Consider the following 22,089-nt stretch of genomic DNA (forward strand, 5'->3'; position numbering starts at 1 on the left):
TCCCCAAACCCTCCAGGAGCCACCCCAAAGTTCCTCAAAGCCAACCCAAGAATGACCCTGGAGTGCAACCAAGACCCTGCAAATTCCCCCCAGGTTCCCCCATTGTCACCCATCCTGGTGGTGCCACCAGTGACAGCCCCCGATGACAGCCAGGAGCAGGAGCAGGAGGGTCCTGCTGACATTCACAGCCACTTCTGGGGACAGAGGGGACACATTGGGGTCACCACAAAACCCAATGGTCCTGAACACTCTGGCAACCCCGTGTTACTTCACCTATAACCCAGGGTGAGCCAGGGATTGCCAAAAGGGCCAGCTCTGGGCTGCGTGCCTGGAACATGTGGTGCCTGTCCAGCTGGTTGGTGCCCACACGCTGATAGGTGTCCAAATGACCCACATCAACAGCCCTGTGCTCCAGGAGGGGACCCCAGGCCACCTCCTGCTCGTCATGCAGCCACGTGAAGGTGAGAGGGGCTGAGCCCACCTGCACTGATCAGCTCAAGGTCACGTTGTCACCTGTGTGTACCTGGTGTGACAGGGGACTGGGGGTGATGGTGGCATTGGCCACAGGCACTGTGGGGACAGAGGGCTGAGGCCAGAGGGAGGGGCTGGCAGCACCAGCACTGTGAAGAGCTCTGGGAAGAAGAGGGGAGGTGAGGACTGTGGCTCTGAGTCCACTGGGAAGGGACTTTAGGAATTTTGGAGTTCCAGCCGCAGAGTGTTATGAGTAGAAAAACTGTCCATTTTTTTTAAAAGGTTGCAGGGTTCACAGGTTGGGCTAGTTGCTGCCAGGCTGGAGTTCCAACTGTTAGTTATTGTAATCGCCGGTCATTTCCATTGGCTACCTGTCGTTGATGTTTAAGAATTCCCCCTTTTGTCAAGTGACATCCTGCTGCTTCCTGGAGGATGGCACCCAGACAGTGAAGAGCTGTCACAGACAACTTTTATGAAAAATCCTTTCTTTAGGATTTTTCCTCCTGAGAAGCTGGAGGCCTCAGGAACAAAATGTAAACAATGATTGTCTGCTGCTGTGGAATGCCACAGGTGGATCTGTGATTGGTCTCATGTGGTTGTTTGTAATTAATGGCCAATCACAGCCCAGCTGGCTTGGACACAGAGCCCCGAGCCAGAAACCTTTGTTATCATTCCTTTCTATTCTTAGTTTAGCTAGCCTTCTGATGAAACCCTTTGTTCTATTCTTTTAGTATAGTTTTAATGTAATATGTATCATAAAATAATAAATCAAGCCTTCTGAAACATGGAGCCAGATCCTCGTCTTTTACCTCACCCAAGAACCCCTGTGAACACGGTCACAAAGAGGAAGGGACATCGAGTCGGCATGCAAATGAAGTCAGATCCAGCATGACACGGGAGAAACCCCCCCAACAAACCTAGCCAAAAACCCCTAAAAACAACAAGCCAACACAAAATTGATGAATCAAAGTGATGTCGAGACATGAGGAACAGAATCTAGTATCCGCTAAGACCCTTTTTACCCCTAACCTAAAAAGATATTGGCTAGACAGAAGACCTTGAATGTTGAACCAAAAAGCAGGGAATCTCCTGATGCTGTCATGAGGATGGAGCCCCCAGCTCTCCCTGCAGACGAGTGGGCAAAGCTACACTCTTTGTCCTCCTCCGTGGCACTCCTGGGAGCAGCGGCAGCGTGAGTGCGCACCCATCGGTTCTCCCCACCCAAGCTGATCACTTTTAATAAAGCCTTTAAAAAGGAGAAAGGTCTCCTGCCTGTGTTTATTTCACTGGGGAATCATCCGGGATAGCCACACCCAAAGAGGACACCAGGACTCGCCATCTTGGACACCCAGGACAGCTGGCTATCAGGACCAGAGAAGATGGGCTTGGGACCAGTGATGCGGAGGAGCATTGGATTGGTGAGAAGTATCTGGTGGCGAGAGTAGGGGGCGAGGGAGTGTGTGTGAGTGAGATGGGGACTGGCAGCTTGGATCCTCGGCACAAGTGTGGACCTCCTAGTACTGTGGTTCCGAACCCCTGCGAGGGGGCCAGCTGCAAATGGGGGGAAGCGAGTAGAATCAGTGTGAGTTGTCTCCTAAGGGGTAAAGAGGGCCCCCCCCTCTGGGCCTGCAGAGGAAATAGTGTATGAGTGGCACACACCTCAAAAGTACTGACAGACGGAAGTCAGGCAGATTGCAAGTCCCAAGAAGGATTCAGGCAAGCTCACAAGTCCTGCAGGCAAATTAAGTCCTGACAAAGAGGTCAGGCACGAATCCCGGCGAAGGAGGTCAGGGTCTCGTGTTTTTAAATCCTGATACATAATGTTTTGGGGAGAAAAGAAGAAACCTCACAACTTTGTAAAAGTTGTAAAGCTCGGTATGTTTATTACAGCGCTGGACGCATGCGGAGATTGCTCTCCTCAAAAAAGGACATGCATACCTCTGAGAACTTCAGGTCTCTTTTTATCTCTCTCTCAAATACATATGCATACAGTTTCACAATAGGTTCATACATATTCATTTTTATGGGTTTCGTGTGACTTTTACCACTAGTTCCTTTTTATCAGAAAGAATTCCGAGGTCAGGTCAACTTGCCCTTACAGCAGTCCCTGTCTCTCTCTATCATCTTCTGTCTCCTCCCCTTTATCTCTGTCCTTCGCTGAAGTAACTTCACTGAGCTTAGGCCTTGCAGTCTGGCTAAATAACTATGGTTTCTAACCAGTACTCAACTCAAAAATAACCATTTCACCTAAATTAAAATGGATTTCTATCCTGGAAAATTTTCACTTTGCCTCAGTAAGTCCTAGCATTTGGGGAAGTTAGGCAAACTAGAGATCAGGCAGTGGTTTTTGTGTAAAGTCCTAAGTGGTCAGGCAAATCTGAAGTGCGGTGGAGGAGGCTGGAACTCCTTAAATACGAATTTTTCTTGAGATTACCTGTCAGTACATTTTTTTTGAGTAAAGACACCTTTGTGATTTTTTTTTCTGTTGAGACCTGAAAAAATGGGAGGATGTAATAGTAAAAAGAGAGGTGAGAGATTGAAGAATATACCCCCCCACAGTCCCTTAGGTGAACTGCTAGAGAGATGGGATTCTGTAGAGGCCATGGAGTGATTAGATAAGGTTAAAGATGATTCACTACTGTGTAGAAGTCAGGCCAGCATTAGATGTGCAAGGAGGATGGCCATGATGAGGGAAAAAAGACAAGTGGATGTGTCAACAACTGAGTTACTATCTGACAGCTCGAGGAAATACTGATCCTGAGCAACTATTATATGCAGCTTGTTGGTTAAAGAGTGCTATTGTGGATGAAAGTTTGCAAATTTGTAAAGTGCAGAAGAAGAAAGAGGGGAATGAAGGAGGGGATGCTAGTGTTAGAGAGAGTAGTAAAAGGTGGGACCCCCTAGACTATTTGCCTCCTGATGCCCCTCCACCTTATCATCCTCTTCCTCAGGCACCTCAAATGGCAGATCCGGCTTTTCCCCTGGCTTCCACCCCATTACTGCCCCCTCTAATTCCTTCTACCTCTTTGCCTTCCTTTGTGGTAGACCCGGTATCTCCCCTGGTAGCCATTCCCTCACCACCCCCTTCGGCTCCTCCAGTTCCTTCTGCACTCCCACAAGTGCCTACTCCACCTGCTGCATTCTCCACCCCTTCTCCAGCTCCAATTAACACACACCCAGGCTCCTCTCCCTCTCCTATTGCTATCCCCTTACCTCCTCCTAGTTGGGACACAAGTGCCTCCTTACTTGGTAAACTCTTATCACCAAATACAGCTGTGGATCTACAGAAAGTCCAGGGTAATGCTAATACCTCTCAAATGAGTAGTTTTGTATCTGCAGGTGGGCCATACTGTGGTACCTGATCCAGGACCTCCAGAGCAGAGAGACTTTTTCCCCTCAGAGAAGTTCCTATGGCAGCAGTAGTGGGAGGTATTAGCTTTGTGTATGCTCCTCTAACTGCTTCTGAGGTGAGAGGATTCAAGAAAGAGTTAGGGAATTTAGTTGAGGACCCAGTGGGCATGGCCAATCAAGTGGATCAATTCTTAGGTCCAAATATCTACACTTGGGGGAGAGTGAATTCTATTTTAAATATAATATTTTCCTCAGAAGAGATCCGGATGATTAGAGCTGCTAGCATAAGAATTTGGGAGAAAAAGACCCGTCCAGGACCCCAAGTGCCATCAGGTGAACAGAAATTGCCACTAACAGATCCCAATTGGAACCCTAATCAGGAGGAAGGGAGGAAGACCATGAAAGAATATAGGTCTTAGATAATTCAGGGATCAGAGTCAGTTCCCAAAGGAACTAATACCAAATGGACATTTGAAGGTACACAAGAAAAGGATGAAACTCCTCCTACTTGGCTTAATTGCCTAAAGCGGAACTTCCAATTGTACTCTAAAATAGACCCAGACACCCCAGAAGGTCAAGTGCTAATAAAGGTCCAATTTGTTACCAAATCTTGGCCCGATATACGGAGAAAACTGGAAAAGATTGAAGATTGGCAAGAGAAGGACATTAATGAGTTATTGAGAGAAGCACTGAAAGAGTATTTAAGGAGGGAAGAAGAAAGAACACAGGCCAAGGCTAGGATCATGGTTGTGGTAGCTAGAGAAAGTGTGGGGGCAAGCAACTCTATCCCACAATCCAAGGTAACAAAAGAGTAGGCAGGTCCACCACCAGGAGGAGGCAAGGATAGGCCAGTACTGTCAGGTACAAGAGGGATGGAGAGACCTCAAGTCCCAGTAAGCGAAAGGCACTGCTATTATTATGGAGAAACTGGACACGTTAGGAGGGTTTGTAAAAAGCTCAGTCTCGATGAGGCAATAGCGAGGCAACAAGAAGCCTTAGAGAGGTTTCTTAGAAGTGACAATTAGGGGTGTCAGGGGCTTTACACTTTAGGGGACCCGATGCAACATGTAGAGGAGCCCTTGGTAAACTTTGAGGTGGGACCCCTAAATGAAGAATTTGAATTTTTGGTTGATACAGGAGCAGATAAGTCCTGTCTCAACAAAGTACCAGAAGGTATGGTAATTGGTAGAAAACTTTGTGAGGTATTAGGGGCTGACGGGAAACCATTTAGAGTCCCAATGATTGAAGATGAAAAAATAATTGGAAACTCAAGACAGTGTGAAGCTAATTTTAGTCACCTGTCTAAGCTAGAAAAGAGTTTGTTAGGAAGAGATTGGCAAGTTCATTTGAGGGTTGGGATTGTCCCAAGAGAAGGGAGGATGGTAGTACAAGTAATGAAGTTATCCCAAGGAGATGTCGCAGAGATAAACCCTGAAGTGTGGGCTGAAGGGGAAAGCGGAGCTTATTGGACATTCAACCGATAACAATAAAAATGCAAGATGGTACATCACCCATATGGGTTAAATAGTATCCGATTTCCCTAGACGGAAAGAAGGAGCTTGCCATAGTTATTGGACAACTGTTGCAAGAAGGAATTTTGGAACCCTGTATGTCACTGCACAATACCCCTATACTGGCAGTTAAGAAAGTTGAAGGGAAATATAGGCTTGTGCAAGATCTGAGGGAAGTCAATAAAAGGACCATTGCCAGACATCCAGTGGTGCCCAACCCGTATAGTCTCCTAAGCAGAATTCCAAGAGAACATGCTTGGTTCACTGTTATAGATTTGAAGGATGCTTTCTGGGTGTGTCCTCTGGCAACGGAATGTAGAGATTGGTTTGCCTTTGAATGGGAAGACCCAAGTACAAAAAGGAGACAACAGCTAAGGTGGAACAATTACCACAAGGGTTCACTGAATCCCCCAACTTCTTTGGACAAATCCTGGAGGGTTTGTTAGAACAGTTTGTTCCTGAACAGGAAGTACAGATTCTGCAATATGTTGATGACATGATGATGTCAGGGAAGAGAAAAGATCAGGTCAGAACAACTAGTATTAAGCTTTTAAATTTTGGGGGGGAAAAAGGACTAAAGTTTTCCCAAGAAAAGCCACAGTTCGTACAATTGGAAGTAACATACCTGGGGCATCGAGTTGTCATGGAAATGACATCGGATCCAGTATGCAACGGGAGAAACCCCCCCAACAAACCTAGCCAAAAACCCCTAAAAACAACAAGCCAACACAAAATTGATGAATCAAAGTGATGTCGAGACGTGAGGAACAGAATCTAGTATCCGCTAAGACCCTTTTTACCCCTAACCTAAAAAGATGTTGGCTAGACAGAAGACCTTGAATGTTGAACCAAAAAGCAGGGAATCTCCTGATGCTGTCATGAGGATGGAGCCCCCAGCTCTCCCTGCAGACCAGCGGGCAAAGCTGCACTCTTCCTCCTCCTCCGTGGCACTCCTGGGAGCAGCGGCAGCGTGAGTGCACACCCATCGGTTCTCCCCACCCAAGCTGATCACTTTTAATAAAGACAATTAAAAAGGGAAAAGGTCTTCTGCCCTATTTATTTCATGGGGGGAGTGGCGGGGGGGGGGGGTGCTGAAGCTATTTAGGGCTGGCCCCTCCCTCTCCTGCTCCCCATAATTCCCCCTATGGGGTTTATGTCCTGGGACTTGGGATGATTTGAGTTTGTTGGGTTTTGGGAGAAATCCTGTTCCAGACTTCTCCATTCTTGTTCATCCCCTGCAGGATCTGAGCCAGCAAGAGCAGCTTGGGAAGAGAGCCCCAGGCAGGAAGGAGCTCCCAAACTCCTGCTCCTTGAAGCCAGTGGTCATCCAAGGGTGGGGCCCAGCCATGGCCCAGCCCCACTGCACAGGGATGGCCATTGCCCAGCCCTGCTCTGGCCAGCCCCAGGTGGCAGCCAGCACCTGAGGGTCCTCCTCTGCCCCTTGGCATTGACTGCGGCAGCCTTAGAGCTGCTGCAGAGGTGAGAATTCTGTGGGGGAAAAAGGCCTGGCTGTGGTTTGCTCAGCCCTGCAAGAAGCACAAAACCCAAAGGCAGCCCAAGCAACGGCTCTGTGAGGGCCTTAGATGGTTTTCAGAGCAGGGCTGGCTGGAAGGGGCACCTGCAGGGGCACCTGCGAGGGAACCATTCCAGAAATGCAGCAATTGATCATTTTGTCCCTCTCGCCAAGGGACTGAGAGAGCCCCAGAACTACTGCAAGGACAACAACAATCTGCTCAACAACCTGCTCTGGACCCTCCTTCTTGAACAAAACCTGTAGCCTTCTGGAACCTTATGGAAGGAAGGTTTAGGTTCTGGCTTAGCTGCCAGAAGAGAGGGAAAAGTGTGGGAATATCGAGCTGGGGCTCTGCCCTGCAGCCATGGTGGGGCTATGAGGAGTGACCCTTTCTGGACTCCAGGTGGCCCCAGAGCTGCTCCATCCCTGCCCGCCTCACCTGCACAGGGCACAGGGAATAGACAGGGCTCTGCTCCACACCTGCTGCACCCCTTCCAGGGTACCCCTCCACTTCCCGGAGCTGTGGGGGCCTTACCCGGCAACACTCGGTCCCGACACATCGCGACAGTGGCTTTGGACACGCTGCCACAGTCGGTTCAGACACCCCGTGACCGTCCCGGCACTTGCAGCGCAATGGCAGCTGGGCCCCTTCCTGGTGCTCCAGGACCACCATTGCTGTCCCTCCTTTCCGCAGACCCCACCGCAGGGTCTCTGCTCCCCCCTGTCCCGGGGTCTCCCCTCCGCCGTTTCGCTCCCTCCACGCTCGGGGCTCCCCAGTGGGGTCCCGGTCCCTCCATCCCGGCCCCTCCCACCCGCTGCCCCCCGGCCCCTCCGGCCGCGCCCCCCGACAGCCCCGGGGCCGGCACCGGCAGAGGCTGCCGAGCTCCTGCAGGATGAGACGTTCCTGGGGCAGCGCCGGCTGAGCGGGGCCCGGCTCCCTCACACCGTCCTTGCCCGCAGCACTCAGGGTCCTACCTCGGCCCTGTGGAGACACAAGAAGCTTCCCTCAAAAGCTGTTATACCCCATTGGCTCTTTCCCTTGTTCCTATGTCCCTGAGCCACTCCCTCCCTATTTCCCCATTGGCCCCCATCTTTGTACTGCCCCGATACCACTGTTCAGCCTCTACCTCTCAAGACACACAAACCTGGACTCTCCCCGTGAGTCCTGCCTTTCCGCTATGAACATCTCACAACGTGGCTGAATTAAGCATCTGTTGATACTATGCAAAGGCCCTTTTTGCTTCCTTATCCTGCACTTCATTAGCAGCTATTTTGGCTGCCACACTGGGCTGATCCCTCTCTATGTGCCAACCGCTCCTGGAGTGCTGCCCTTGGTCAGGAATGAGCCCAGGAGCACCTGAATCATCCCAAAGGCCTGGACTGGGACCTCCTGTGAGGCTGTGCCTGAGCCCTGAGGGGTTTGGGAGCCGGAAGGGTGTCACTGCTCTGTCCCAAAATCTGGGGGGAGCAGGAATGGCAAGTGGTGTCCCACCATGGCAAGGCCTCGTGGGCCTCACCTGAGCACCCTGCATAATTCCTGGCATTCCTGCTCCACCTGCATGGCAGGTACTGTTTGTCTCAGACATTTTCTGAAAAATCCTTTGCTAGGATTTTTTCTCCTGAGAAAAAGAAAAACTTCTTTTCCTCTCCAGAGGAAAAGAAAAACAATAATTATCTGCTGCTGTGCAATGCAACAGGTGCATCTTTGATTGGTCTCATGTGGTTGTTTTTAATTAATGGCCAATCAAAGTTCAGCTGTCTCGGACTCTCTGGTCAGTCACCAGATTTTATTATCATTCCTTTCCTCTTCTTTCCTTGCTAGCCTTCTGACGGTCCTTTTTCTATTATTTTACTATAGCTTTAGTATATAATTTTCTTTTAATATAATCTATATAATAAAATAATAAATCAGCCTTCTGAAACATGGAGTCAAGATTCTCATCTCTTCCCTTATCCTGAGACCCCTGCAAACACCACCCCAGCTGTTCCTGTGGGCCATCTGCTCCAGACACTCCTGCCTCAGCTGCTGCTCCAGCTCGGCCTTCCTGCTCGGCCAGTGTGAAGCAGCAGCCACATGGCACAGGCACTGAATTGTCCCCAGCACCAGCAAAACCCACCAATAAATCTTCCTTGCAGCTAAAAAGCTCCTTCTGGGCAGAGCTAGGGGCATCTGACTCCCAAATTGTGTCCAATGCTGCCACAGCATCCCAAAATCCCCAGGAGAGGCAGCAGAGCTGTGTGTTTGTGCACAGTCTGAAGAATGCATATTATATGATTGGGTCTTCACGAGTATTAAAGTGAATACTATATGTGTTATGTTGGAAAGTTATGCAGTATTAATCCCTTTTAAGTAGTGTAGTAAATATCATTTTTAGGCTATAGCATAATATTAAAATAGAAACTATGTGATGTAAAATACTTTTTGTAACTAATTCAAGGAATGGAAAAGACAATAAAGAAATTCTTTGCAGAGATAACAGCAACAGGACACCAAGATTTCAAGAAAAGAATTATTGCCTCTTTATCAGGAAAACTCACACTTCAAGGAACCAAGAAAACTGATTTACAAGATGGGGGGGGGGGGGGAAGCTGAAATTAAGCAGAAACACCCTAGTTTGAAAGGAGTGTTTGAATAATGTATGAGATATATGAATACGCAATAGGCTATTGCTTTTAAGGAATAATCCTTTGTTAGCAAGGTGTGCTTTGTGGCAAAGTGTGAAGCACCTGGATGTCCATAATTCTTTGCTTTTTCTTGTCTCTCACTGCCCAATTATTACTATTTTTATTACTATTTTAATATTATTTAACTTCTACAATTTTAACACAATTGCATGGCGTTTTTCACAATTGGTGTCATGACCCGGATATAACAGCTCACTGCTGAAACCCCAGAGAATTCTGAGTGAGGAAGGGGTGCCCTGTCAAGTTTGGCGACCTTGCTCTGCTTCTTCTGGCATGATGGCAAATGCAGATTTTTGCCCAGTGTACAAAAAGAGACAATAAAACAAAGAAAAGGGAAAAGGCTCCCTAAAACCATGGTAATTGGCCTCCTAAGACTAGTAGTGTACCCAAAGACCCGGAAAGGAAAAAGGATTGGAAGTACTTTTGGGGGGCAGGCTATGGGGGGATGAATGTGTGTGTGAATTAAAGGTGGGCTGGTTACCCCAGACCTGCTAAGTGAGTGAGGAGTCTTCCTCTGCCGTTCTGTCTTCTCACGAGAAAAAATGCCAGTAAAGAGAGGAAGTGAGAGATAAAAGGAGTGAGAGAATCCTCCGGGGTAACTGGGACTGGGTCACAGAGAAGGGGTGGGGCTCCAGGGAGAGAGGGAGCCATGGGTTTTCCTGGCAAAATCCACTGGGAAAGCGGGATAAAAAGTACAGGAGGCCCCTAGAAATTTTGTTGGTTGAGGGTCTAAAACCACACAAGAGACTCAGAAGTGCTAAACTCTATAGCACCTAGGCTTAAAAATTGCTAGGCTGAAAGTGAAATAAACATGGGCAGGAGACTTTTCTCCTTTTTAATGCCTTTATTAAAAGTGATGAGCTCTGGGGGGAGAAACGATGGGTGCGTGCTCACGCTGCCGCTGCTCCCAAGAGTGACTCGTGTGAGGAATGAAATCCTGGAGATGAGAGCCCTTTTTCAGAGTAGTAATTGGTAGTTGATGTTAATGAAGTTGATAAGGTCTTAATTTGAAGTGTTGGTCTGTTGTTAAACATTGAATGTTAGAGTTCTAGGACTTGCCTTCAGTTGCCGCTGTTAGATGTTGCTCTTATACCCTGTATTTGTATCTCTCCCGGTCATGCTCTGCATTTGTTCCCCTTTCCATCTCACCCTGCATTTGTATCCATTCCCCTCGGGAACCACTTCCCCTACTCCCCTGCTCCCAGAAGGACTTGCACCCGGACTGAATTTAAATAAGAGGCTGTGGGAACTATATGAACCCTCTCAAAACAACAAATTAGCACACAAACTTTGACTTTAGCCCATCAGAACCAGAGTAAGTTGCCCACTCTTGGCCAGAGCTGGACTCCGTCCTGTCACCATAACTTTGATAGTACCCGGCTTGGAAGATATCCCTTGGCTGCGAGCCAATACTTGCCTTCTTAAAGATTCTCGTGCGGACGGAAGCGCCAGCTGTGCTGAGAGGCAAAGCAGCACTCCTCCTCCTCAGCGTCGTCCAGTGGGAGCAGTGGTGGTGTGCGCGACCCCTTGGGTTCCCCACCCAGAGCTGTCTTTAATAAAGGCCTTTTCGAAGGAGTTGGTCTCCTGGCCCTATTTACCACAACTCGGAGGAGGAGGAAGAGTGCAGCTTTGTCCGCTGCTCTCTGGGCAGAGCTGGGGATTCCGTCCTCATGAGAGCATGGGGAAAATCCCTTGTTCCCTTTTTAAGGTTTTACTCCTAGTGTCCTGCCTCTAGCCGAGGTCCTTCCGTGGCTAGAGCAAGGGGCAAAAAAGGGTCTCAGAGTCTCTGCAGGCTCTGGGCTTTGTTCCTCACGTCCAGACATCACTTTGATCTCTTAATTCTGTGTTGGCTCATTGTTTTTGGGGTCTTTTGGTAAGTTTGGTGGGGTGGCTTTCCCATGGCTTGCTGGTTCCGAGGTAATTTGCATGCCCTCCAATGTCATCCCCCCCCCTCCATGTCCCCTCCTTTCACTGTCCCAGGAGAGTCATCCACCTGGCAGCAGTCAGGGTGGTACTGACAAAGGGAGTAGTTAACGACTGGTGATTACAATAACAAACAGTTAGAACTCCACCCTGGCAGCAACTGTCCAACCTGTTCACTCTGCAATCTTAAAAAAAAAAAAAAAAAAAAAAAAAAGGTAACATTTTATTTACTCATAACAGAAAGTGGCAAACTCAAGAGCATCTAGGCTTAAAAGCTGCTAGGTTGAGAGTAGCAAACACTAGACACCCAGGGGTGTGGGATCCAAGAGCACCATGAAATGGCCAATAACATCTGACATTTTAACAAGTAATTTGAAAGTAAAAGGTACCTTATTGTTGTCTTGTTGTGTGTGTGTGAGAGTGGGTCACACACAAAATCAGCTTCAGCTTCCCGAGTGAGTGGGGGGTTGTGGCAAAAGGTGTGTGTGACTGTCATGGACATATTTTATGAAAAATCCTTTTGCTAGGATTTTTTCTCCTGAGAAGCCTCAGAAACAAAATGAAAACAATCATTATCTGCTGCTGTGGAGTGCAATGTGCATCTTTGATTGGTCTCATGTGGTTGTTTTTAATTAGTGGCCAAAATCCAGATGTCTCGGACTCTCTGGTCAGTCACGAGATTTTATTATAATTTCATTCCTTTTTTTCCTTGCTAGCCTTCTGATGAAAGCCTTTCTTCTATTCTTTTAGAATAGTTTTTAATATATAATTTTCTTTTAATATAATCTATATAATAAAATAATAAATCAGCCTTCTGAAACATGGAGTCAAGATTCTCATCTCTTCCTTCATCCTGGGACCCCTGCGAACACAACCACATGTGATCCACAAACAAGCCATTGTTCCCCCGGACATGTGGGGACTATGGGGAGAGAGAGTGAGTCACACGCAGACAACCTCACAGATGACCTGACACCAGAGGTGACCAGATTCGGGCTGGTGGCACTGAAGCCCAGAGAGGCTGACCGCAAGGCGAGGCGGGGCTACAGTATCACAGGACCTTTTAGCACTGCAGCTGCAAGAGGTAGTCATGTGGCCCATTCCCTCAAGGGTATGGGGGGTGGGAAGTCCATCTTGGGCAAGATGTGGAGGTCTGAACCCCTGACTCTGAGGCTATCTCTAGGGAAGAGGGGTAGCCAAACCTCAGGGGAGGTGGAAGGGCTCAGGGTGGGATGTTGCGGTGTGATTTCATGGTTTGCCTCAGAACTCTGGGTCCCTCCCCTGAAGATTCCCTCCCAGGTGTGTCAATCACGTCTCCTTTCCCCTCCCTGAGCCCTGTCGAGCACTGTCTGTCAATCCTGGAATTCCAGAAGGGCTTCAAGTGATTGCCAGAATCAAAGGATGCCCTCTACCCCCCGGGGGAGCACTGGGCCATCCGGGTGTCTTTTGTCCCTTAAGACTTCCTCTCTTACCTGGTTGGTGAGCTTCCTACCTCTTCCCTCCTCCTCTTCCCCTGGGTAAGTGGGCGGGCAACCACTCAGTCCGGGAGTTCTGTTGGAGCAGTTGCTAGATTCAGAGGCCTGTAGGCCAGAATAAAAGCTCTGGATCAACACCCTCCATCAGAACCAACTCCTTTCCTTCACCATTGCCTTAAAGCTTCTCCATCAGAGGAAAACCTGAGGAGTGGACCCTCCACGGAAGGAAACTCCATCCCACCACTACCGGAGTCCTAGCATGACTGGACTTGTCTTCACATGCCCAGCTGCAACACACAGCTAACCAAAATTGTCTCTGAGATCAAACACCACAGTTGCTGCTATTTGGTTCAACAGCAAGAGCCAGACAAGCCAAGGCACGTCCCATCTGCAATATTGGTAAATACCAATAGTGGGGGCCTACACAGACAGTGATTCTCTGGCAACAGGGATCCGCTTTGTATAATTCTAAGAGGTTTGCTAATGTTTCCTTCCTCTGCCCAATAAAGTAAAAGGGAAATTCTAGGGTGCTGAACTGAGGTCAGTTGAGAAACGTAAGGTTCTAGGGTGTAGAAAAAAAGGGTACCTTGTGTAGTCCGGGTGGGTGAGGTACAAGAACCAAAAACTTGGCTAAGCAGAAGTCAAGATGTATGAATGAACAGGCCTGATTTGTGAATGAATGGTGTGAATGAATGTGAGATAAGAGTATCTTTCCTTCAGAGTGTGTGTGTGACAAAGAGTAAGTGCTCCTTAGATAAGAACACCAGATAAGAGTGCCCAGGGGCACCAAAGCCCATTGCTGCAAGGAGAATTTTCTGCATAAATAGAAAGAGATAAGAAAGAGATCTTCTCTTACTTCAGTTTAAAAAAAGAGTAAAACAGAACTTTTAAAGGGCCAGTAACAGTAAGCAGTTTTATTTACCAGCCTGAAAGCTTATAGTAACTAAAAGTCAATAGGGGTCAGACCCACAGTAGATGAGGCGGGCAATCAAAGAAAAAGAATGAGAACATTCCTCCTGGAAGCCCCCTTGGTGATAGACTAGATGACTGGAATAAGTGGGAAACAGCTAAAAAGTTAGAGCAAGTAAAGATGGTTTATTATTGTGTGGAACATTGGCCAAAGAGGAAATTACAACAAAAATCCTTAAAATGGGCCTGGAAGTAGAGATAAGTGGTTATGTAATTAGTTATATCAGCAATTGTGTAAACAAGAAAGCCCTAATTCAGAAGAAGTAAAGTATGTTACTTGCTGGGTCAAATTCTTAAAAGGAGATTCTAAGGTATACAAACTAAAAAAAGATAAAGAGCAGAAATCATTGGAAAAGGGTACAAAACGCTCAGTCCTGAAAGAGTTGTGGGGATTGATTTGTGGAAGCAAACAAACTCCACAACTTTTGTGAAAGTTGTAAAGCCAGTATGTTTATTACAGCGCTGGACTCATGTGGGGATCGTTCCCCTTAAAATGACATGCGTACCTCTGGGAACTCCAGATCTTTTTTTATCTCCCTTTCTAGGAGACAGCTGAATCCTAAGGTATGAAATAACCCTAATGAATATTGAGAATCTAGAGATTGTCACCTCAAAATGTTTAAATCCTGCTCAAGTCTTAAGTGGGAAACCAATGGAAAACTTAGAGCATAATTGTATAGAGCTAATTGACATACAAACAAAAGTAAGAGAAGACCTATAAGAAGACCCTTTACCATATGGAAGAGTCCTGTATATAGATGGATCCTTTTGAATTGTAATGCGAAAAAGGGCATCAGGATATGCCATTATTGAAGCAGGGGAAATCAAAGAAAAAGGGAAATTACCCTCAAATTCGTCTGCACAAAGTTGTGAGATGTATGCCCCAAAGAGAGGTTTAGGTTTATTAGTAGACAATATAGGGACAATCTACACAGATTCTCAATATACCTTTGGAAAAATCTGGCAAGAGAGGGGATACCTTAAAAGGGAAAATCTAGCGCATGAAAGTCTGATCAGGGAAGTACTCGAATCCCTCAGAGGACCAAAAGAAATTGCCATAGTCCATATTAAAGGCCACCAAAAAGAGGATACCCCTGGAGTCCAGAGAAAGAAATTAGCAGACCTGGTGGCCAAAGAAGCAGCCTTAGAAATGGGGGATCCAGTCATAGTCCTAATGGTAAAAGACAACCAGGGGATAATAAGGGAAGAGGGGGTACCAATTTTCGATGACAATGAGCTAAAAGAAATAGAGAAAATGGGAGGGGTAAAAACAGAGGATGGAAAGTGGTGGACCCCAGATGGGTGACAAATATTCAACAGAATAATAACCAGGTGAGATGGAAGAGATACACCGATTAACTCACTGGGGGACACAAGGAATATATGATCATTTACTGAAATATTACATGGGGATAGGAATATATGAAATAGCCAGATCCATCAGAGGAGAATCTTTAACCTGTCAAAAAGTCAACAAAAATGTGATGCACAAAACCACTCCTGGATGGAGGAAATTAGCCATAAGACCTATCCAGAGTACTCAGGTTGATTTTATTGAATTAACTCCAGCCCAAGGGTATGAGCACCTATTGGTCATAGTTGACCATCTAACCCATTGGGTTAAAGCATTCCCCATGAGAAGGGAGACAGCCCAAACTGTGACAAAAGTTCTCTTGGAAGAAATTATTCCAAGATACGGGCTAGTGAATATTATTGATTCGGATCATGGCCCCCACTTTACAACCAGTGTGCTGCAATAAGAGCCCTGGGAATAAAGTGGGAGTTGCACACCCCTTGGCACCCTCAGAGTTCTGGGAGGGTTGAGAGGGTAAATCAAACCTTAAAGAATATTTTAACAAAATTCCCAATGGAATTGGGTCAAATGTTTACCACTAGCCCTATTACAAATAAGAATGAGACCCAGAACATATCTAGGGGTCTCTTCTTACAAAATGTTGTTTGGGCTGCCTTTCTTGCTTACCCCATACAGTATTGGGGAACATCTAGGCGGAGGGGGGGGGGGGGGGGGGGGAACGACAATGCAAAAATATATAGAAACAGGAACAACAACCCTAGAAGAATTAAGGAAAAAGGGCTACCTTCCCCATACTTCCCCACTGAACTGTAAAATACATGGTATTAATCCAGAAGACTGGGTATTGATTAAATCATGGAAGAACCCTCCTGCTTGCTTTGAAGGCCCCTTCTAGGTCATGCTTACAACAAACACTGCAGCAAGAACAAAGGAGTAGGGGTGGACTCGTGCAAGTTGAGTGAAGAGTCCAGTACAACCCCCAGCTGAGACAAGCAAATGGGCTATAGGCAGCAGAGATGATAAAGACTTTAAATTGGTCCTGAGGAAAACACTGAAAGAAGTGCAACCCTGAACACAACCCTGCCACAGGAAACATCTACATAGTTAACCTTATATCCTTAAAGTATGTTAATGTTTGTTATAGTTATAGTATAAGTTTAAGTTTTGTTTAGTCAAGAATTGACAATCAAAATAACATCTCACTTTCCAATACTGCTCCATAGAGCACTCTCCTTGCACCCCGAATTGGGACCAAATTGAGGGAAGGGAGTCAGTATGATAAGGGTCATGGCAGAATGTCTCCAGAAGAAAGGAAAACTAGAGGTGGGAGGTAAGATTGGATTGGGAACTACCTGCAGGAAATACTCTCTGGGCACCAAGAAAACCCCTGTGGTTTGAGAGGTGAGGAGGCCAGCCTGTACCAGACTCCTGCTCGAGGCAATGCTACTACTCATCCACTTGGGAGGAAGTGGAGGAAACACTTGTGAGAAGTGTTACTATCCCTTGTATAGAGGAGATACAGTAAGTGTATTGATCAGAGTACACACAAACATGAATCCTAAATGTATTGATCACTCCCAGTTAACAACCTGTAAAGAAGATAATAAAATATATTGGCTAGCTAAAAATATTGCAAATCCAAGCCAGAAGATGTCAGGAGATTGCCCTATGAAAGAAAGATGGGTATATTTCGAACAAGAAAGTGAAACAAACTTAGAGGATACATTCAAAGAGAATGAAATGCACTTGAAAAGACAAAGGCATAGAGAGGGACAAATATATGGTAAGAATATTTTCATCGATATGGTGGAAAAGATTACAAAGTAATTTAATTTGACTGATTGTTGGGGGGGACACACTTAAGTGAGATTTGGCCATGGGATGGTATCAGTTTAGGTTCCCTAGACATTTTTAAATGGATTACATCAAGACAAAGCATGGTAGGTCCAAAAAGAAGGGAAGGAGAGTGGAAGTTAAATCAACAATAATAGGGGAAGAGTGTTTATCAAGAAAAGGGACAATGTATACTATAGAAGTAGGAGAAATGCCAGTAAAAGATATCTAGCAGCAAATGACACACACACCAGGTGGATCCCAGAAACCCCCCATTCATATTTGGTCAATAGAAAAAACTGAAAGTAGATGTGTATACAGGGAAAAAGAAAAAATGTTTGAATACTTAGGAGATTATTTTAACCCATTCTGGGCAATAGAAACCCTATCTGGGCAATAGAAACCCTATCCAAATATTGGAAACATACAACAAATCAAGATTCTAATTTCTGGGATGCACCTAAAAATTTATTTAGGATCTGTGGTAACAGGGCATATGTGAAGTTAGTGGGAGGGTGGACTGAGAGTTACACAATTGGAGCAATAAAACCATCCTTTTTCTTACTGCCTTAGGATGCGAAATCAAACGTGAGAGTCCCAGTACATGATGATCTGGCCAGAAAGAAAAGAAATTTATTTGGCGGAACCCAAAATTGGAACAATGAAATTTGGACCCCACAAAAGATTATCAATACTTATGACCTGGCTACTGGGGCCCAAGATGGATCCTGGGGGTACAGAAGCCCAGTATATATGCTCAATTGAATCATCCATTTACAAACAGTACTTGAAATAATGTCCAATCAAACAACTCTGATTCATTGATCTCTTAAACCAGCAGCGACAACAAACACAATCAGTAATTTATCAGATCCAATTGGCAGTGGACTGCCTCCTTGCAGAGGAAGGAGGGATCTGTGGTAAATTCTGTGGTAAATTTAATACTTCAGAATGCTGCCTAGAGATTGATGACCAAAGTCATGTAATTAAAAACATTACTCAAAATATTAGAAAACTAACCTATGTTGGAACACAAAAATGGGCCCCCTTGTTTGGAGAATCCAATTGGTGGGACAGCTTGTTCACCTGGTAAATGGTAATGGAAGTCATCGTAATGGTAATGGAACGGTCAATGGTGGAAGAAGTTAGCCTTCTTTGTGGTGTGTGCACTAGCAAGTGTAATATTCCTACCATGTGCAATTCCATGTCTAGTCTGGATAGTAACCAGCTCTTCATCCAAAGAGCCGCCAGCCAGGGGAGCAGTGGGCACAGCAGCGAGTGACAGCCAGTGCACATGGCTGGGGACACCAAAATGGCCAAGAAGGTGGCGCTGCTCCTGAGGGGTGAGTGCCCTGGGCACGGGCCTGACACCCTGGGGATGGGACCTGATGAGGCACAGAGCAGTAGGGGGGGGGCACAGGGGGGCTGTGGGGTCTCCTGAGGTCCCCAGTGCCTGCAGTGCCAGTCCATGCTACCCACAGTGAACCCGGGTGGGACTGGGGATGTAGGGTGGCTTTGGGGACAGGAACAGGAGACAGGAATTGGGGGATGGGGATGTAGGGACAGGAATGTGGGGACTGGCACCTTTGGGCTCAGGTAGCTCTGGGGAAAGGGACAAGGGAACTGGGATGCAGGGACAGAAGGGGACAAGAACCATGAGGATGTGGGCATGGGGATGGGATGATGAGGATGGGATCATGAGCTGTTGGGGGTGACCTGGGCCAGCATGAGCTGTGTCTGTGTATCCTCATGCCCTGAGTATCCACTGTGTCCCCATGTTCTGTCTCAGCCCAGGGTGGCCTCAGTGTCCCTGTTCCCAAGGCGGCCATGCCACATGGATGTGGTGCATGGGTGCCTGTGACACAGACATGGCCCCCTGCCTCTACAAAACATTTGGAGACCACCCTCATGCATTTTCTCACAAGAACTGCTGTCCCCACGAAGACAGTTTGGAGACAGTCACAACACCTTGTATCCCAGGCGCTGCTGTGACTGCAGTGCCACCCTCACTGTGCCCTGTCCCTTCTCCCTTCCAGCCCAGACCATTGGCCTTGCTGGTGAGTCCTCGGGGGATGCCATGGCCCCACCCCGCTGTCCCCAGCCCCACACTGGCCCTGGCAGGCTGGTGTCCCGTCACCCACAGGTGCCCAGACCACCCAGCTCCTGGTGGAGCCCCCTGGATGCCGGCAGTGCTGTGGGACCGGGTGACACTGACCTGCCAGGGCTCCAGGACTGCTGGTGACACCACTTGGTACAAGGACGGGCAGCACTGGGGGCAGCAGGGATGCAACCACCTGGTCACCGTGAGTGGCAACTACACGTGTGATAGACCTGGCACTGGGCTCAGCCCTCCCATGAGCATTTCAGAGGGTGAGGGGGGTTTGGGTGTCCGTAACCTGGCACCTGTGGGGACTTCGAGGTTTCTGGGTGGGCTCCTCTCCATGGGTTACCACCTGGTGTGACCAGAGCCTGTTCCCTGGTCTGAGAACATCCCAGAGCATCTCAGTGGACTGGACTGTGACGAATTTGAACAAGGCCAGATTTTGAGAAGGAAAAAAGCTCTCGTTTATTAAAACAAACTACAGAGGACAGGGAGTTTGAGATAAGCCCAAACTCCCACGCAACAACCCAAAGATAACAACGTGTCCCAAACATGCTGGGTTCTCCCCGAAAAAGTAGGTCCCTCTGAAGGAGAAGAACCCTGAACCCAACTGAAACCCTCATTTTATAACCCCTCTCAGGTCCAGGGTTGGTGGGTTTTGGATCTGCATGTTGATTGGTCGTTTTTCGGTGTTCTCGTTGGTCCTTATCGGTACTTATTCTGGACCAATCAGTTTCTTGGCGTGTTGAATGATTTGTCAAGTCCCCTGTCCAGTCACTTCCCACCCCCCTTCAACTATCACCCCCACCAAACCCTGGACCTCCCTTCCCCAGGACCCACAACAAACACCCATCAACTCACCCCAAAACAACAATTCCCAACCCAGCTCCAATTCAACTCAAATTGAACACCATTTATAACAGAACTGCTGGTGAGCTGGATGTGACCCAATAGGGGGCCCTTGTGATGTGACAGGACCCACTTGTCCCCCAGACCCACTGGCGCTGAAGGTGCCTGTCGGAGAATGAGGCCTTTGTTGGGAATGAGCCATTTGTCGGTGAGGGGAGACTCGGACACTCAATATGAGTGATAAGCAAGTTCCGTTTATTGAAGAGAGCATCAGACACTTATACAGCAAGTAATAAGCTCATGAATATTCTGTAATTTACACTGTCCATTGGCCACACCACAACATCAGCTCTTCCCCATTCCTTAGGGGTTACATCTCTCTTTTCTCATGTCTCTTTCACTATTTGTTATCATACTACATATAGTAGTTATCATACTACATACTAGGCCCAAGGACACGCTATCTTGCAGGTGCAGGACTTGGAATTAGCCACGGTCTTGTACTTTTCCATTTTCTAGTCAGCTAAATTCCCAACAGGTGCCAGTGTAGGTGCTGCTGGAGGAGAACATGGTGACACTGCACTGCTGGGGCTGGTGGAACAGCATGATCACCTCGGTGTCATTCTACCATAAGGACAAGGAACTGGGAGTGTTGCCAAATGGGACTGAGCTGTCCCTGTCCCCTCTGCAGCTGAACCACAGTGACCACTACAGTTGCAGGGGCAGGTGAAATCCTGGGGGCTGCAGGAGTCCCTGCTGGTGACAGTGACAGTGCACAGTGAGCACCCACAGCCGCCACCCCGACACCCCCACAGCCCCTCCCCAGGGACTTGGGGTCACCGTCCCCACTGCTCCTAATCTCCTGCCCTGATCTCTTCCCTATACCGGTACTGGAGGGTCCCTCCAAGCCCACCAAGGAGTCCTCCCTGAATCTCAGCTGCCACAGCTCTCCCAGACCCCTGTGGCCCTGATTCCCCCTTCCTACACCTGTTCTACTGGGATGGGCCAGGTGTTGGGGGCCCACAAGGGTCCTCACAACTGCTGTTGTTCACTGTGGAGGTCTCCCACTCGGGGAATTACAGCTGCCAGGTGCGCTCTGAGTCAGGGATGCCGTGCGGAAGAGCAGCGCCCAGCTCCACGTCACAGTGCACAGTGAGTGCAATGATAGGCATGAGGCCTCACACCAAAATCTCTACCAGCCCTACCTGAAAGCCTCCTCACATTCTCTCCATTCTTTCCCCTGTGCCCTCGTTCAACCCTGAGGACCCCCCACACCTCTCTGAGCCCACCATGTCTCTCCCTGAATCCCTTCTGTCAGTTCTCTTGTTCCCTGTCACTGCCTGGGTCACCAAAGCCCTCCCTGGGATCCCTTCTCCCACACTGAGCTCCCATTTACTCCCCTCCTACCCCAACCTCCCCTGCATCTCCCTGTATCCTCCAATCATGTCATCTCCCCCTGCAGGGGTCCCATTCTCAGGGGTGTCCTTGTGGGTGAAGCCCCCCGGGGGACAGGTGGCACCGGGGGACTGCCTGGTGCTGAGCTGTGTGGTGGCTGCAGGGACATCGCCACTGTCCTTCTGGCACTGTGGCGGGGCTTGGAGGCACCACTGGGCACCAGCCCCTGCCTGGAGCTGTGCCACTTTGGGGACAATGACAGTAGCTGCTATCATTGCTAGGCCAGTGAAGGGGACAGTGTGGCCAAGAGTGTCCCCCTGAATGTTACCATCCCAGATGTCCAGGACCCACAGCTGCCCCCCATAGCAGCCATCCCACCCTCACCCCACAGATGACATTCCACTTTAAGTAATGGCCACTACCACCACAAGACATTCTGTGCAAACAGGACCTTCTGGTTCTGGGTGTCTTTCACCCACAGTCTCCCATATCTTCCCCATTCCATCCCATCCCTGTACCCCTACCCAACACTAGGTGCTAGCCCCTCCCTCCAGCCTCAGCCCCATCTCTCCCCCACAGTGCCCGTGGCCAATGCCACCATCTCTCCTGGTCCCCTGCCACACCAGGTGCGTGCAGGTGACCCCGTGAACCTGCACTGCTCAGTGCAGGTGGGCTCAGCCCCTGTCACCTTCACCTGG

The sequence above is a fragment of the Ammospiza caudacuta genome, chromosome 30, assembly GCF_027887145.1.
Source record: "Ammospiza caudacuta isolate bAmmCau1 chromosome 30, bAmmCau1.pri, whole genome shotgun sequence".
Classification (NCBI taxonomy): domain Eukaryota; kingdom Metazoa; phylum Chordata; class Aves; order Passeriformes; family Passerellidae; genus Ammospiza; species Ammospiza caudacuta.